General features: G+C 37.0%; 4 non-coding genes across 4 annotated transcripts; all 4 read left to right on the plus strand.

Moving 5' to 3' along the window:
- The first annotated feature begins 3,610 nt into the window (after nt 1–3,610).
- Nucleotides 3,611–3,718, plus strand: LOC147539008 (small nucleolar RNA Z107/R87). Its single transcript, XR_015226866.1, has one exon. It is a non-coding gene; the product is annotated as a small nucleolar RNA Z107/R87 (small nucleolar RNA).
- Nucleotides 3,719–3,852: 134 nt separating this feature from the next.
- On the plus strand, nt 3,853–3,952 carry LOC147539009 (small nucleolar RNA R30/Z108). The gene has a single exon (XR_015226863.1). It is a non-coding gene; the product is annotated as a small nucleolar RNA R30/Z108 (small nucleolar RNA).
- Nucleotides 3,953–4,043: 91 nt separating this feature from the next.
- LOC147539010 (small nucleolar RNA snoR135) lies at nt 4,044–4,190 on the plus strand. Its single transcript, XR_015226850.1, has one exon. It is a non-coding gene; the product is annotated as a small nucleolar RNA snoR135 (small nucleolar RNA).
- A 242-nt stretch (nt 4,191–4,432) lies between these two features.
- LOC147539011 (small nucleolar RNA snoR135) lies at nt 4,433–4,579 on the plus strand. The gene has a single exon (XR_015226852.1). It is a non-coding gene; the product is annotated as a small nucleolar RNA snoR135 (small nucleolar RNA).
- The last annotated feature ends 11,387 nt before the right edge of the window (nt 4,580–15,966 follow it).

Raw genomic sequence — 15,966 nt, forward strand, 5'->3', positions numbered from 1 at the left:
CTAAAAAATTGAAACCAGAGCTTATCTAAAACTTTAGATAAGATTAAATAAGAAACCTTCTCTTATTGTGATTCCCAAATGTGAAATTAACTCTCATCTGGATGAATCAGATGTCGTGGGCCAAGGAGTCCGATTCATTGGGATTCCCGCCCGGGCGACCTTAGCAATTGGTTCGGGCACATGGCCGGACCAATCCTTTGGCTTAGGCGCATGACCCCACAAAAACTTTGGAATGTGATTCACATGCATTCCATTTCCGTGTGCCAAACATTGCAAAATAGTTTAGAGGATCTCTGTTTTGCTACTTAGGAGAGAGAAACTTAATTGATACTTGGCACCTAGAATAGTTAGAGCATCTCAAATGCAATACTCAATCTTATATATGTCGAGTGCCACATGATTTTTAGAGTTTTTTCTTAAAAAAGTTCTCCAATGGAAAACTCAACTTAGAGTTGTAAGATCAAGTGTCGATGGTTAAGTAGAGATATCTCAAGAGGATAATATATTTCAAGAGTGTCCTTTTGAGATATCTTTAATTTTCCAACTCATCTTTTTGATATTTAAACTAATAGAAATCAAATCTTCATATATCTTCAAACCAACTAATTACTTCCTTAGAAAAACAATCATGTCACGTAAGTAAACAAAACAACTTTAGATATTTGAATTGAAGACACACAAAAATTGGAGAGCATTTTGAAAGCAAAATTACATAAAAAAAAGTACTCCATTAGTCTTATTTGTTAAGTATAAAGTGAGATTCTCATTCCATGGTGTTGTCTTCTTTAAAAAATTAAATAAGCAAACACGAAGGAGAATGTTAGACTCAGTGTGAATAATCTATAGAGTCGAGTGGCTGCTTGTCGTGACGCTACTAGCTGTGACAGTGTTCGTAAAAATTAGTGGATGTTGAGGGTTAAGGAGCCTAAGGATTTGGAATGGTCCGAATGTAGAGTTTTTGTATTTTCGGGTTTAGGATAAAGTAAGGCCGTTGGTATTTACAGAGCTACTAAGAGCTATTTATAGAACTGACTATTTGTAGATACACTTTTTAGTATTTACAAATAGTTTAACTTTATCACAACTTATTAGGTATTTAAAATTAGACCCCTACTATAGAGGCAGGCAAGATTCTTGTTCTTTTAACTCTCCTTGTTTGTTTGTTTAAGTTTTTAAAGAAATTTTGTTACGGATTAAGGATTTTCATGGTCATATGTTTATCTTTATTGTTATAGATTTATCTTGATCTATTAGGGTTTCATTGCTTTTTGTAGTTAGTATGATTATGTTATGATTTTTATCTTCTTTCTCTAGAAATCTTGAATCATATATACTCATGGAAGTAGATTTCTCTTTAGCTCTTTAGGTAGGATTTTACTAGTTTTAACTAGGGTTTCATGACTTCTTTTACTAAGTTTTAGGGTTCTCTGATAGGATTTTGAGGATGATTAAAAATTTAGTTAAAATTCATGGAAGAAGATGAGATTTGGTTGCCATTTTTTTTGTTGTTTCTTGCCGAAAAAATTCGGTGGTTCCTGCAAAAAATCCATCTTTTTTTGTGTGTCATATTTTACTTATAGGTTTTGTTGTTTTTCACCGAAAATTTTAACTTTCTGTCTAGTTAAAAATTTATTTGATGTTCATAGTTTATATTCATTCATATGTTATAGATCGAATTTTTCACTTCATTACTTTATACAGAGGAACGAAACTCCGAAACCCGTCTTACTGATCAGACAAAAACAACACAAAGAAGTACGAGTTGAAAGAAAGAGAGACCAACACTATCTAATCTAAGAAAGAGAGCTGAAAAACGACAACTACTTCAAGAGGAAAGCGCATCACAAATATTAGAGGAAACCGCACCACCAGCTTTAGAGGAAGTCGTACCACCAACTTCAAGAGGAAGCCGCATCACAAACATTAGATGAACTTGTTCCACCATTTGAACTCTTCGTGCGAGATGAGCATTTGACTAAAATAGTTTTATGTTGTTTTCCAACTTCAATGCACCAATCAACAACTTCTTGTCCGGACCCAAAAAACCATAACATAAACATTAAAAAAAATGAGTATGTAAGACCAAATGTAATCAAAGATTAAGAAACAATTAGTACAAACTAGCTTACCATGTCTGTGTCGAAAATCGGAACAAATCAAAGCTTAAACAATTGGGTTCGATTGGATCTTCAGGGTCGGTATGCTCATCATCGACTATACTGTTTTTGTCTCCATTCCCATTAAGATTCGGTTAAATAAAGTGAAATGTACAACAATTTTAAAGTTCGAAAAAAATATAAATTGCAAAATAAGCAAGCAGTTTTCTGAGAAATTTTTGGTACCGAATTTTTTATGACAAAATCGTCATAAAAATGTACATCGTTCTAAGTATTATTTGACCGAAAATTTGGGTAGTTCATAAAAGTGAGGAAAAAATGTTGACCTAGAAATCTGAGTTCTTTTTTGAAATAATCACCACAAATTAGTTTATCTTGCCTCTAAAGTTATGTCTTCACTTATAATGTTGTTATATGAGTTCAATAAAGAATTGTAGTTGAGTTCTTCAATATCAAACTCTTTGAAGCTTCTTGACCACCAAACTCCTCCATTAATGCAACTTCTTCATTGTTAGTTTCTTCCATTATAGTGTTTGTGGTAGGTGATTGAGAGTTGATTGTTCATAATTGTGGTGGTGATTGTTGGAGTGGTGGAAGGTGTTGGTGGTGGGTTTTGGAATGAAAGAGATAAATATCTTTTACTCTATAATCAATATAATCTTTTTTCAGTTTGATCCTTATCAAAATTTTATTGTGAAAAAATTCTAACTTTTGGGATCTGTAAAGAGCCAAAGCAGCTCTGTAAATATCAACGACTTAAACTAAGGTGAACGGGAAGATGATCATTTTCTAGAGTACAAATTTAAAAAAGAAATAGTGAATTTTGTTAAATTTTCTAAGATAAATTTTTCATAAGAAAACAAACATCTCCTTCTTCCCCAGCTCCACCCACCACCTCCATCCACCAAGCTAATAAGGATTAAATCCCGCAACCAACAGTCGTTTTTTTGCGAAGCAGATCCTCCCAATCAAATGTCGGTGGTAAGAGAGACAAATAATGGTGGTCGGAGGAGGTGGGTTGGCAGGCGAAGGAAAAGAAAAAACATTTGAAAGACATTAAGTTAAATTTTGTTGACAGGACTTGTCTTGGGTAGAGTGGATTTACAAATTGTAGGAAATGCCCATAAATATGGCATGTCTACAAATTCTATAGAGGCGCCTATAAAATTTACCCACTACCCAAACATCGGGTCCATAAGGTTTACTCTTTTCCAGCCGAAAACTTGAAACCCTAATTTACCAAGTAAACCCTAATAACCAAATGAAATCTATAAATAATCGGCTACCCCTATTCATCTTACACAGTCTGCTCCTTATAACTTTAACCTACATCTGTTCTTCCTCCTTTGTTTGTTTAGTCTCTCGTTAGGGTTTCATCTGTAACTCCAATTTTTCAAACTATTTTGTTAAAATTTTATGAGTTTTTTCTTTTTCCTGTATGGATCTGTAAAAAGTTAGGGTTTTATTAGATTTTGAAAATGAGTTTTGGAAAAGATTGCGATGATGACTCCTAAAATTCAAGCTCAACAGACCGGAATGCAGGTATTTTCTTTCAACAAGAGAATATTTTCGTGTCGACAACCCCGCTGAACTGAGCAATCTCTTCTCTTTACTCACTAATTTGCCAATCACACTTTTTAGGGTTCATATTGTTTACCTAATTAGGGGGTTTTTTCCATTTTTGATTTCTTCTATAGTATCATTTTTATTTTGAGAATTTATGGTGGAAAATCGAATGGGTTGCGATGAGGATAACAAGCTCCCTCTTCTGATTACAAGTTGAGGAAAACCGCAGGCAGAATCGAACCTAATTATTAAATGCCATCACTGAGTAATCTTGATTTTTCTCCACCAATTTTTAAATCATTGAAATTTTGATTAGGGTTTTTTATTAGGGGTTTGATTAGGGTTTTGATTTTGTTATAGAAAGCAGAGATTGTGTGTATCGGATAAGTGCTTTTCAATGCATTTGTAAAACCGAAAGAGTTCTCTGCAATATTAATTTGGGGAGAATGGGCAGTTGATAATCATTCTTTTTATTGATTAAAATCAACAATCATTTTCCCCATACTTCTACTTAATTAATCATTAAAAATTAAATGTTCTTTTTTATTGTTGAAACAACGCAAATTAAGTCATTCATCTATCTAGTGTAAGCTTCTTTGAGTCATAGACTCTCGCCCAAGGATACCAACATATGTGCGGAGCACACCAAGCCGCATATGCGGATCCCATATAGTCTCAAGCATCCGGACATTGGGCATAGGAGCACACCAATTTTTGAAACTTTAATTAGGGTTTTGATTTTGTTATAGAAAGCAGAGATTGTGTGTATCGGATAAGTGCTTTTCAATGCATTTGTAAAACCGAAAGAGTTCTCTGCAATATTAATTTGGGGAGAATGGGCAGTTGATAATCATTCTTTTTATTGATTAAAATCAACAATCATTTTCCCCATACTTCTATTTAATCATTAAAAATTAAATGTTCTTTTTGGTAATTAGAGTTGAAGACATTAAAAAATAAATGTTTTTGATATATAAGCCCTTAAGCCCAATCGTATGGGTGTGTATGTGGGTACCAAGAGTCTGGACTCTAGCTGGTTTTCTTGGTCTATCAACTTTCAAAAAGAAAATAACAAGAAAAGACTCTAAAAATAGAGAAAAATATCCCTATAATCCCTAACTAAGAGGATCATTTTGAAGGGATATAAGAAAACAAGAGATATGGAAGACGTATGAAAAGTAAATCTAAATTTACAAGTGAATGAAGAAAAGAAATCTATGGTTTCAAATTTTTTGGTTACAGAATTTAAATTGGAAACAAATGGGCCAATATACTCCCTTTAGTTGGAGTGATAAGAGAGAGGTTTAGCGTTTCAATTCATACTCCACGCATTTGATTGGCTTTTGATATACGAACTCTGTTCGTTTCCATCAAAGAGAGAGAGATAAAGATTGATACCTACACCCTAGATGACTAACACAACACTCGTCTCCATAGAGGGGTTTGTAATCCCCGATACAATGGGATGAATTCAATAGTACTATTCAATTGGTCGATGACTATTCAATTGGTACAATGGGATGAATTCAATATTACTAGATGACATTAAGAGGAAAATAAGTTGTAATCCTCGGGAAACCCTACGAAACAAATACACCCGTTAATGTGTTCGGAGGTGAAATCTATCTGATCAGTTGGATTGGTCATACATAAAAATTTTGTGGGATCAAAATTACTGCTAGAAGTCAAAATTCAAGTCTTGGTCTCCAGTTACAATTGAAATCCAAACAAATTAGGCCTAACTGAAATGAGTCTTCTTTACTAACCCAATGGCATATGCAAAATTTTGAAAATTTTCGGGGGAAACATATTTTATGAGGGATATGTTTCAAAATAAAAAAAAACTCTCCATCTCATCTTCTATCTCTGCCACCTCATCATCTTCACCGACGAAGGTCCCCGGCCGGTCAATTTTCCGGCCGACTACCTTCAAACATAAAAAAAAAATTCTCTCTTCTCTCTCTCTAAAAAAAAAAATCTCTCCCCTCTCTCTCTTTAATTTTTTTTTTTTTTCAAGACCAGATCTAGGTCTGTTAACAGACCTGGTCTGTTCATGAGGAACAGATCTGTTCCTCACGAACAAAACGGATCTAGATCTGGTCTGTTCTTAACAGACGGATCTAGGTCTGTTTTTAGAGAGAGAAATATATATATATATTTTTTAATGTTTGAAGGTCGCCGGCCGGAAAATTGGCCGGCCGACGACCTTCGCTGGTGAAGATGATGAGGTGAGGTGGAGATTTTTTATTTTTCCCCTAACAATTTACAAAATAAAATTGTCAAACAAAATTGACCAATTTTTGACCAAGTCTTCACACCCCGGAAACTATTTAGCTTTCCCCAAAGCGCTGGCCTTATTAATCTAGAAGGAATTTTTTTTTTGTTGATTTTGGCCCAAGCAAATTTTGGAATTAGGAATCTTTAGGGTGAGTCCTAGGATTCTTGGTAGCCAAATAGACAAATGATTCTTGATTTCTACCAAATTCTACTTTTGATATGAATCTTGCAACCAAACACACTATCAATGAATTTCTTTTATTCTCTTCCAAAGCATGCTTAACTCCCTTTTTTTCTCTCTAAAAACTTTCTCTCCCTAAAAACATTTTCATCTAACACTTCAACCATCTAAAAATTATCATCGTCTAGCATTTGAACCATAAAAAACATCATCATTATCATCATCATCTAACACTTCAGCCATCAAAAACATTTTCATCTAACACTTCAACCATCAAATAATCATCATCATCTAACACTTCAACCATAAAAGACATTTTTATCCAACATTTCAACCATCAAAAGATCATCATCATCAAGAATATTTAGAGCATTTCCAATGCATTATTGAATCTTATATATGTCGATGCCACATGATTTTTAGAGTTTTTTCTTAAAAGAGTTTTGCAATGGAAAACTCAACTTGGGGTTGTAAGATAAAATGTCGATGGTTAAATAGGGATATCTCAAGAGGATAATATATTTCTAGAGTGTCTTCTTGAGATATTTCTAATTGTCCAACTCATCTTTTTTATATATAAACCAATAGAAATCAAATCTTCATATATCTTCTAAATAACTAATTATTTCCTTACATAAACAATCGTGTCACATAAGTAAACAAAACAACGTTAGATATTTCAATTTGAGCCACACAAAAATTGGAGAGCATTTGGAAAGCAAAAATACACATAAAAAGTACTCTAATTAGTCTTATTTGTTAAATATAAATTGAGACTCTCATTCCAGGGGTTGTCTTCTTTAAAATTAAATAAGCAAACACGATGGAGAATGTTAGACTCAACGTGAACAATTTATAGAGTTGAGTGGCTACTAGCCGTGACGCTGCTAGCTGTGACGGTGTCAGTAAAAATTGGTAGATGTTGAGGGTTAAGGAGCTTAAGGATTTGGAATGGTCCGAGTGGAGGAGTTTTTGTATTTTTGGGTTTAGGATAAAGTAAGGTAAATGGGAAGATAATAAATAGTAAATTTTGTTAAATTTTCTAGGATACAAAATTTTATAGGAAAACAAAACATCTTATTGTTCTTTTTCTTCATCTCCGACCATCACCTTCGTCCACCACGTTAGTCGGGGTTAAATCCTCCAACCAACAAACGTTTTCTTGCGAAGGAGATCTTCCCGATCAAACGTTGGTTGGAAGATTGACAAATAATGGTAGTGGGAGGAGGTGGGGTGGTAGGCAAAGGAATAGAGAAAAACATTTGAAAAAAAATGAAATTATATTTTGACGACCATCACTGGAATGGAAAAAGAATGGCAGTGGGAGTTTGAGGAAACAAATAGAAAAAAAATCCAAAAAGTTTTACTCAAATTTTTGTACCATGAAATTTTTTCATGTTTCCCCAAGACGGTGGCCTTAATAAAAACTCGTCAAACCATTTTTATATCCTGCCACAAACCTTGATGGCCAAATGATATTAACCAAAGTAAAAGAATCTAAGCATGTCCTAATTTTGTGTTCCGCCCGAACAAAGCCTCCTACGTCTTTTTTTTTTTGTGGGTTGTACATCTTTTGACAAGTGACTCATGACTCAGTACATTCATGGTATGACACGACATATAAATTGTTATAAGCATGATAAATGTGCCATTCATATAAAGAACTTTAAGGTCATGTTTAGCACGCGAAAATCACGTGAGAATGGCATGTGATTCCCAGGAATCACAATCCTGGTTACTATTTGGCTTGCGGGAATGCAGGAGAAATATTATTCTCTGAAAAATAAGATTCCCCCTAAATGGGGTCATAGCAAACCCAGGGAGGGGTGTTGTTTGCGATTCCTATGTTGGAGAATGCTTTGTTTTACTACTTCCGTCCCAAATTAAGAGTCCACTATTCCTTTTTTGGATGTCCCAAATTAAGAGTCTCATTGCTAATATATCATATAAAACCCCTTACATTTCCATGAATACCCTTTCTATGATATCTTTAATATATGGTGAATTAATTAAGTTAATGAAGATATTTGACATTTCCAATACAAAAGTTAGTTTTTCTTTGTAATCTTTCAATTACTTCAAGAAATAGTTAATTACTTTAAGCAAAGTTACATGTATCTCTAGAATGGAAATTATAATCCTTAAATTACTTCAAGAAAAGTTGTCAAATTAATAAGGGTAAACTTGAAAAAAGAAAAAAAAATGAAAATGAGTAGGATTACCGATATAGGACTCTTAATTTGGGACGGAGGGAGTAATATTTATGAACCAAATTATCCTTGATAAAATATCGGAATGACTATTATTAAAATAGTCCTCCACATAATATCACAACTAAAAAAATAAAAACCTACGGTTAACCACCACCATAACAACTCTTTCTCTCGCTCGAACATTACTCTCTTTCCCTCTCTCTAGTTTTTTTCCTTCTCTCTCGTTCTTTTTTCATTTCAATCGATTTCATAACGTGTCAAACGAAAAGTTTTTAGCCGGAGCCTTTATTTATGTTAAATAAATTTTTAAATACTACTTAAATTGGTGTATCACGTTACTATTTCATATCTACAAATTTGAATAAATAATACTGATTAATATATTAGACGAAAGTTGACGTTTCATTTATGTAGTTTAAGGATATAACAAGACTTTTACAAAAATTTACATTCCTATTCCTATATGAACAAACACAAGTTAGGAATTTACCAGGAATAAAATTTCTCTTCCTGATCAAACCAAACATGAAACTGAATGATCTAATTCCTAGGAACCGCATTATGAGAATGCAATTCCCAGGAATCACATTACATTCCCGTGCGTCAATCATGCCTGAAGGCCATCTCAATTCTCTTTTTGTTCGTGGGTGGAGGGGATTTGCAAATACTAGGGAAATGCTGATAAATATGGCTTGTCTACGTACACCTATAAAATATTCCCACAACCTAAACATCCGATCTATAAGGTTTACTCTTTTCCAGCCCAAAACTAGAAGGTTGTTGATTTGAGAAATAAGAATATTATCCGGGGTGGAAAATTTTAAAGGGAAGATGTGAAGTTTAAAGATTTTTTGGGAAAACAAATTTTAAGGAGAAACAAAGCATTTCTTCTTCTTTAATTCCGACCACCCACCACCACAATTTTCTCTTCTTCCTTATCTCTAACTAGTATTGTTTTAAAGTGGTGGGGGGGGGGTCTGTGCATGCCCGACCCCCCCCCCCCCCCCCCCGAACGAAAAACATACTAGGTTGACCCGGGTTCCTTGCCGGACCCAGGTTGGGCCTATGTTTTGGGTCCGACCCGACCCGTCAAAAGCCTGTCAAAGGTCTGTATTTTTCCCTTCTTTATTTTTTAAAATTCCTTATTATGAGAAATTGAATAAAATTTCTTTCTGAACGATCTATCCAACAAAATCATTCCCAAAAAATATTTCAAGGAAATCGTTTCTAACCTATGGATTATATATTTCAAAATAAACCATACATTTATATTTTTTTGTTTAAATTCTGTTTTCATAGATTTCTTTTATAAATTACATAAAAACTGAGCTAACCCGGGCTGGCCAGCCTTGGGTCTATACCCGGTCCCGGGTTCGGCCCTTGTATAGCCAACCCGGGTTGAGGCCCGCCTCGGGACTATTCCAACCCGGGTCGCGCTAGGGCCGAACCGGTAACTGGCCTATACATTCCCCGCCCGGGCAGGGACGAATCGACTTTTTAAACAACACTATCTCTAACCTCTCTCCATCTCTTTCCGGTTGCGCACTCTCTCTAGCTCTCTTGCCCTCTCACAGTACATTTCCAAAAAGAAATTATTCAAAATCAAACAATATTGACAAGAAACAAGAACTTAAACAAGTTCGGCAAAGACCATTTGATTACAAAATTAGAAATCACAAAAAAAATGACAAGTAGAATAGTCATTTATGAGAACAATAGATGATAACTTTTTATGGGTTCAACTTTCAAGAAAAATGCAGAACGAACAAGTTTCATATCCACACTTGATATTGCTAATATACACCTTTAACAAATGTAGTACCGACAAGTTAGAGCAACGACATTCGGTAAAACGCATCAAACCTATACTTCAAATCTAAAACCCTAACATTACATGATACATACTCTTATTACGATCATAAAGATCATCAAGAACTAAAACTAACTAAAGATTGATAATAGATTAAAAAACAAAATTTAATGGCTGATAAAATAGAATAAGAATCGTCTTAGAAAGAGTTCGAAATTCAAACCCCAACTTGGAATATACTCAATCAAATAATTCAGTGATCATAAATTCTGTAATAATCTAATGAGAAAGTGAACAGATGGTCCGACTACATAGATTCTGTTGGTGGTAGTTAGTAGGTTTTTCTTTTGTCTGGTTTTTAGTTAAGTGTCTGTTTATTTAGTTGGCTTTATTGTGGTTTGTTTTTGTTTATGTTGGAGGTGCTGGTACAACAGCCAGAGAATAGTCCTCTCAATTCTTCTGATTGGGAGTTGATCAGCTCCTCTTAATCGTGGTTCAGCCATAGGTTAAGAGGTTTCTTTTGTTTTTCTCTGGCCATTTGTACCAGTATTTAGTTTCTATCTTTAGTTTGTGGTTTTAGTATGTTTCTGTAATTTGCTTTAGTAGTTTGTTTATGGTACTGTTGATGTTTAGGGCTTAACTTTTGCTTCTCTTTTTCTTCTTCTTCTGTGATCTTATTCTGCTCTGTTAGTTTGTAGCTAGGTTTGTTGGGGATTGCGTTCAGAACCCTGGACTTAGGACTTGTAGTTGTGGTGGCCCCTAGACACCCCTGACCCTTTTGGTCTTCTGGCCTTCTTGAGGTGGCCTTCAAACTTTTGTGTTGCCTTAGTTTTTCTTGGACCTTCTCGGGGTCTTTTTGGGGTTGCCTCCAGATCCCTTTGACCTGTTGGCCTGTTGGTTTGCTTGGCTGTCTTGTTGCTGGGCCTTAGCCTCCTGCCCTTCCTGTCCTTAGACTTCTGCTGGTGAGGAGAGTGCCCTTAGTTTTCTCCGTTCTGGTGGATTTTGGGGCGTTCGCCTTGAGTTCCTTAGTTTCTTTGCCACGGATGGGTGAATCTTCTCCTGAACTTTCTGTGTTGGCCTGGAACATCAGAGGATGTGGTCGAGTTCTTAATCGCAAACATCTTTGCCGGTTAATTAGAACTCATAGACCTGACTTTCTCTCCTTTCGGAGACCAAGAGGTCCAAAGATCATCTTTATAAGCTCCTCCCCTTTCAGATGAATTATAATATCTTCATGGTTGACCCTAATAACAAGGCCGGTGGCCTGGCCCTTTTCTGGTCCGTGGACTATCAGGTGGATATTATCCATGCTGATGATAATATTATCCATGTGAAGAGCACGCACATTGAAAGTGACAAATCCTTTGTGCTTACGGGCTTTTATGGGAGCACGTACAGTAAAAACAGAATGAACCCTTGGGCTACCCTGCGTAGCCTGTCTATTAACCACAACCCAAATAGTCCTTGGCTGTTGGGAGATCTCAACACCATTCTCCATCCCTCTGAGAAGGCCGGGGGTAGCCTCAGCTACCCCACTCATGCCCATAAAATAAAAGATGAGATTAATGACTTGGGTCTTAGAGATATTGGTTTTAGAGGCACCCCCTTCACTTGGACTAATAAAAACTTTACGGACACTCTTATAAAAGAACGGTTGGACAGGGCTTTGGCTAATTATAATTGGTTAATGGATTTTCCCTCTACTCTTCTCACTCATCTGGAGGGGGTGGGGTCGGATCACCTCCCCATCTTTCTCACCACTTCGCCGGCCTCTGATCTTGGGAAAAAACCTTTCAAATTTATTAGGACTTGGATGTCGCACCCGGATTGTGGAGAATTTATCAATAACCATTGGCCCCCTTATTCCTAGCCATATCCAACCTAAGTTCAATCAGCTCGCTCTTCATCTCTCGCGTTGGAATAAACATGTTTTTGGGAATCTGGAGACTAAGATATCGCAATTAACTAAGGCTCTTCAAGAGGCTGAGGACCATGATGTCTGCAATTCTTTGAATAAGACCCTTGAAAACACATATCTTCAGCTTGAGAGCCTTTGGAAGGAGAAATCTCGTAATGATAATATTCAGTTGGGAGATCGCAACACCAAATTTTTCCATGCGAAGGCGATTAATCGGAATCGGAAAAACCGGATTTCGGCGATTAAGCGGAATGATGGATCCTGGAGTTATGAGGCCTCGGACATTGCTAATACTTTCTCCCAAAACCTTCAGACCATCTCTACCTCTTCTGGTTCTACCATCTCCACTGAACTTCTTAATCTTTTTCCTTCCCAGATTACTCTAACTCAGAATGGTATTATGACTAGCATTCCAACGGAAACTGATATCTATAAAGCGGTTACTTCTCTCAAGTCTGACTCTGCTCCGGGTTCGGATGGTTACCCCCCCTTTTCTATAAGGCAAATTGAAGTACGGTTAAAGGAGATGTCACTAAGCTGGTTGGGGACTTCTTCCATAATGGTTTTCTACATCACCAAGTTAACCACACTCATATTTGCCTTATTCCTAAAACCAAATCTCCGCAAACTACTTCGGATTACAGACCTATTAGTCTCATGAATACCACTTATAAGATCATCACCAAATTGCTGGCTAATCGTCTCAAAGTGCTTCTCCCGGATATTATCTCCCCTTTTCAGGCAGCCTATGTCCCGGGTCGACAAATCACTGATAATATCATTATCAGTCAGGAGTTGACTCACTCTTTTAAGGTCATAAAAGGTTCTAAAAGCTATTTTTCCCTTCAACTGGATATGTCGAAAGCTTTTGACCGTATTGAGTGGGATTTTTTAGAGACTGTGATGAGTCGCATGGGTTTCTCTGATAAGTGGATTCAGATGATACATGAATGTATCTCGACGTCCACTATGGCGGTTCTTATTAATGGTAGGCCTGGGCCTACCTTTAATGTTACTAGGGCATTAGACAGGGAGATCCCCTCTCCCCTTTTCTGTTCACCATTGCTATGGAAGGACTGAGTAGACTGCTTGAGAGCGGATATGGGGAGACCACTTTTCAAAGATTCAATCTTCCTCGGTCTAGTGTTCAAATCAAACATCTTCTCTTTGCTGATGACTGTATTATTTTTTTGTCAGAATTCTCTGGATAATCTTTCTGTGCTCCAGAACATTCTGGATACCTTCTGCAAAGCCTCTGGCCAGTTGATCAATTTTGAGAAATCCTCTATCTTCTTTTCGAAGAATACTCATTCTAAGTTCAAGCGTCTTATCATCAGAAACCTCAAAGTTCATCAATCTTCGGCGCTTGATAAATACCTGGGGACCCATCTGTTCATTGGTGCTAATAAAACTAGACTTTTTTCTTCTATCACTAATCAGGTCCATCACAAGCTCTTTAAATGGAAAGCTTCTCTTCTTTCTCAAACTGGCCGCTCTATTGTGATCTCCACGATAGCTGCGGCTGTTCCCCGATCCCAAATGCAATGCTTCGCCATGCCGAAGGGGGTAAGCAGACGCATTGAAGCCCTTCAAAGGGCTTTCTGGTGGGGAAAATCCAAATCCATTCATATTATTCACTGGGCTGCTATTTGTCGCCCCAAAAAGCTTGGTGGCCTTGGCTTTCGGCTTCCTGATCTTGACAACCAAGCTTTCCTTAGCAAATTAGTTTGGCGTCTTCTTAAAAACTCAGATTCTCCGTGGGCCAAAATTCTCAAGGCTAAATACTTCAATAAAGAGCAATTTCCTAAAGAAGCTAAAAATCACCATTCTTGGCTGTGGAAGTCCATCTCCAAACATATTAGCAAAGTGTCTGATCTAGTCTTCTGGGATGTCAATCAAGGTACCAATATTAATATTTGGCATGACTATTGGATTCCTCACCATCCTCCTCCGTTGCCCAACGATCATAATTGTCCGCTCTCTAAAGTGGCGCAACTTATTACCCATAACCATTGAAATACGAATATTTTATCCCAATATTTTAATGCTAATATATGTAATGCAATTTTGAGTATTAATCTGCTGACACATCAGGTGGATATTGCTAGATGGTCATTAACTAACTCAGGTAACTTTACAATCAAATCTATGTATAACTTTTTACGATCGGAGAGAAACCAGAATGAAACAAAAAGAGTGGAAATTTATTTGAGATTTGCCTATTATTCCTAGAATCAAATTATTTGTCTGGAAATGTTGTACCAATAGCCTTCCAGTTCGGGACAAAATTGGAAAGTTCATTGGCGAATTATACAATTGTGAATACTGTAATGACAGGGAGACTATGATACATGTTCTTCTTCATTGTGACTTTGCTAAATCAGTATGGTTCTTATTTAATATTATTTCAGAACAAATTAATAGCTTGCAGGAATGGATTATCTCTTGGAAGGACACAGACGAAGATTCACAGGTTCTTTTTTCAACCGTACTGTGGCACATATGGAAGGCAAGATGTGATAAATGTCTCTCCCATACCGACACTACTCATGAGATGATGATAACCAGGATTAGAGGTTCCCCAACACTTACCAGGTTTAATCAAACCAATGAGGAGTTTCAGGTTAATGAGCAGTCGTGCCAGCACTCGACATCTTTTGTCCAGATCAATGTTGACGCTTCATTCATAGACGTAACCGAAAATGCTGGAGTAGGTTGTTTCATGCAGGACGAGCATTCAGTTTTTGTGGCAGCTTCAGCTTACGAGGTCAGGGGTCAGAATGCGGAAGAATGTGAATGTTGGGCTATCATTAAGGCGTTGGAGTGGGCCAAACTCAATAACATTCCCTGCATTCGAATTGAGAGTGATAATCTTAATATTATTAGGCGAATACGTAACAAACAATCGACGGTCTACTGGCAATCGGAGAACCTTATGCAGAAGTAGTTTTCTCTTTTATCCCGAGGGAGAGTAACACGAGGGCGGATCAATTAGCTAAATGGGGTCGAACGCATGAAGGTAACTGGATGTGGCTTTCGGAACAAGCATATCGGGAGGCTTTTCTTTTTGTTAGTTCTTAATTTTCTTGTTTTCTCAACAAAAAAAAAGTGAACAGATGGTGTTTGGTTCATGATAGGAGGGTTAGCTTCGGGAGGGAGCCATTTCGTAGCAGAAGGTCTTTCATCTAAAGTTGATCAAGAAGCCATGGATTTTTCTCTTTCTAGTTCTATACGGAGAGAGGTCTTTCATCTATAGTTTATTGGCAACCCTTGCCGGTTGTGGACGGTAGAAAATCACACAATTAATAGATCGTCGATTGGTGGGCCACCGACAACTTGGGCTTTAGACCTCGAGACGGACGAAGTTCCGGTTGGACCTGTAGACAGAAAAAACGAGTAAAACCGTGAAGTCTTGGGGACACCGGGATGGTGTCCTGCCAAGGGCACTCCGACGGTCAAGTCAGCAAACTATAAAAGATAAGTATTTAAACGATTGAATGCTGAGGGTGTCACCGTGTTGTAACGTCGGAGGGTGGCTAGACTCGTAGAGTGGCCGGAGCTTCGACTCTACGGGATAGTTGGTCAGATTGATCTCCTGGAGCAGGTCGAGAGTTCGTCTCGAAAGGACTTCAGAAGGACTTCGAGGGTGATGGAGCTTGAAGATGTAATATCGTCGTCTAGAGTACTAATCAGAAGATACAAAATGAGAGAGAGAGAGAGAAGAATGTTCTGTAGTTTTCTAGTCGGTATCCGATGCCTTTGGAGTCTGAGTCTCCTTCTATTTATAGGCGACTGATGGACTCGTGGAGTCTGTTAGATCTGAGATAATTGGGGTCGAGGGTGACCCCAAACCCTAAGGGAGACTCGTTCTTGGCCGTCGATCT

Source organism: Eschscholzia californica, unplaced genomic scaffold (genome assembly GCF_041429995.1).
Source record: "Eschscholzia californica isolate CP2 unplaced genomic scaffold, dmEscCali1.0.p SCAF_5, whole genome shotgun sequence".
Taxonomy (NCBI): Eukaryota; Viridiplantae; Streptophyta; class Magnoliopsida; order Ranunculales; family Papaveraceae; genus Eschscholzia; species Eschscholzia californica.